This window comes from Apteryx mantelli, unplaced genomic scaffold (genome assembly GCF_036417845.1).
Source record: "Apteryx mantelli isolate bAptMan1 unplaced genomic scaffold, bAptMan1.hap1 HAP1_SCAFFOLD_63, whole genome shotgun sequence".
Taxonomy (NCBI): domain Eukaryota; kingdom Metazoa; phylum Chordata; class Aves; order Apterygiformes; family Apterygidae; genus Apteryx; species Apteryx mantelli.
Window position 1 is genome coordinate 12,501 of NW_027118792.1, and position 2,500 is coordinate 15,000.

Below are 2,500 nucleotides of genomic sequence, written 5' to 3' on the forward strand. Positions count from 1 at the left end.
ACCCCGCGGGCGGACGCTCCGCCGAGGGGCGCCGGAGCCGGCTGGCGGGTGCCGGGTTTCCCCTCCGCGTCCCGTCTCGCTGCTGCCGCCGAGGCTGCCGCCGTCGCCGCGAGGCGGCGGCGGCCCGGCGGCGGGCGGCGGCGGGGGAGGCACCCCCGCGGGGATTTCAGGTCGTTTCCCTCACCCCAGGGCCAGGTACCTAGCGTCCGCGCTCCTCCTGCCCCCCCTCGGTGACCCACCCGTGTGGTCCCGTGTGCCAGCTCGCTCCTCCCGGGCGCCGCGCCGTGAGCGCCGCACCGGCCGTGCCCTCCCGCCCTTTCCGCTTTCCCTTTCTCTCCCCCCCCCCACCGCTCCAGCCGCCCCGCGCCATGCCGCGGGGACCGTGCTGCGAGCGGGCCGGGCGGGGGGGGGGGGCGGGGTGGCGGGAGGAGCGGAGGGCCTCCGGCCACCGCGGCCGCCGGTAGCCGCCCCGGGTAGGGATGGCCATGGGCCCCGGGCTCCGGGCCCGAGGGTTCTCGGCGGGAGAGCCGGGCGGGGGTTTAAAGACTCGGGCGGCCCGATGCGACCCGGGGGGCAGCCGGGTGTGCTGCCGGAGGGCCGGGGGGCCGGCGCGCGCGGGCGCCGTGCCCCCCCATGCCAGCCGGCGCGCCCCGCGCTCGCCCTGCGGGCAGCCGGGACGGAGAGGGGTACCCTGCCCCCTCTCTCCGCGGTCTGGTCTCGGCGGAGGGACGCCGCGCGGTCGGCTGGCGCCGGCCTGCCTCGAACGCGTGACCCCGGCGCGAGCGCGTGCTCTCGCCGGGACGGTGAGCCCCCACCCACCGCGGGTGGTGCGGACGCCGCGCCTCGGCGCGATCCGCTCTCCTCCCTGGCCGGGGCTCTCGGTCTGCCGCCGTGGCCGCTGGCGGCGGCGCCCTACCCGCCGGCACTCCGCCATCCGGCGCGCCTGCCTCGCTCTGCCCAACCCGGCTTCGCCGGGCGGCGGGCGGGCGGCAGGCGGGCGGCGGGGGCGCCCCCCCCCGTTCTCCGCGTGGAGACGGGGAGAGCGGGCGCCGTCCCCGTCCGTCCCGCCTTGCCCGCCCGCCCGCCGCCGGGCGTCTGTCCGCGGAAGGGACGGGAGAGCGCGTGGTGTCGTCCGGGAGGCTGTGTGTGCGCGCGCGCGGGCGTGGGCGCCGCCTCGGGGCCACGGCGGAGCCGGAGGCCGGCGAGGCGAGCGAGGAGCTGGGGAGCGCGGGGCCGGTGGGCCGCGGGCGCGCGGGCAGCGGCCGGTGCCGCTGCCGGTGGCGGCCGGGCTCCGACGCTGGGGGTCCGCGGGGAGCCGCCCCCTCCCCCAGCGTCCCCGAGGCAGGCGGCGCGGCCGGCGCGCTGCTCCCCGCCGGGCCGGGCCGAGCCTGGGCGCCTGGGCCGGACTCGAAGCGAGCAAAGGGTTGTCCCAGGTCGGGAGCGAGGGCTCCCCGCCCTTCTCGTTCGGGTTTTCCTTTTCCCTTTTTCCCCCCCCACTCTGTGCTCGTACGGTCAGCGGGGCGAGCCCCTCTCTCTGGCTCTCGGCCGTCCCTCGCTCAGCAGCCGGCGTCGGCGTGAGGAGGGAGGCGGAGCGGAGGGGGGGCCCTCAGGGGCTGCCGAAGGCTGCCCGGTCCCCCCGCGCGCGCGGCGGGGGCCGAAACCGAGACAACTCTTAGCGGTGGATCACTCGGCTCGTGCGTCGATGAAGAACGCAGCTAGCTGCGAGAATTAATGTGAATTGCAGGACACATTGATCATCGACACTTCGAACGCACTTGCGGCCCCGGGTTCCTCCCGGGGCTACGCCTGTCTGAGCGTCGCTTGGCGGTCAATCGTCACCCCCGCTGTCGCGTTGGCGCAGCGGTGCCGCCCCTCGGGGGGGGCGCGTGGGGGGGCGGGGGAGGCGCGGCGGCGCCGGCGGCGGCGGTGCGCGGCGGCCTCGGCGGCGGAGAGTCGGCGGCGGAGCCGGGACCCCGGTGCGTGCACCGGCGGCCCCGGTCTTCCTGCCCGCCGGGCTCCGGCGCCGGGCCGCCCGCAGCGGCCGCGGCCGGCGTGCCTTGCCGCGCCTGTGCCCGCCCTCCTCGCCCTCCGAGCGCGGTGGCCACCGCTGCGCGGCGCGCGCCGTGCGGGGTGGCGCGGCTGGGGCGCCTCGCAGGCCCGTGCCCCGGGGAGAGGGTGCCTCCTCTTCCCCGCGCGGCCGGGCCTTCGTCCCCCTAAGTGCAGACTCGGGGAAACCCCCCGCTCCCGGAGCGCCCGCTTCGCGGAGTTCGTCCCGCTGGGGCCCCCCCCCCAGGTCGGGTGGGTTGCGGTGGCCCGGCGCGCCTCGTCGCCGCCGCCCGCCACCACCGCCAGTCTGGCCGCCGTCTGGGCTTCTCCTCCGCCACTCTCCCGGTGGTGCGCTGGTCCCCCGTTCCCCTCCGGGGTGGGGACGGCCGGCTGCCTTGCGCTTCCCTGCGCCCCGACCGCCGCCGGTGCGGCGCGCCGCCGGGCCGCCCCCCCT

At 79.6% G+C, this 2,500-nt stretch overlaps 1 non-coding gene across 1 annotated transcript; it reads left to right on the forward strand.

Annotated features, from left to right (window-relative positions):
* Positions 1-1,667: 1,667 nt before the first annotated feature.
* On the forward strand, positions 1,668-1,820 carry LOC136996654 (5.8S ribosomal RNA). Its single transcript, XR_010887621.1, has one exon. It is a non-coding gene; the product is annotated as a 5.8S ribosomal RNA (ribosomal RNA).
* The last annotated feature ends 680 nt before the right edge of the window (positions 1,821-2,500 follow it).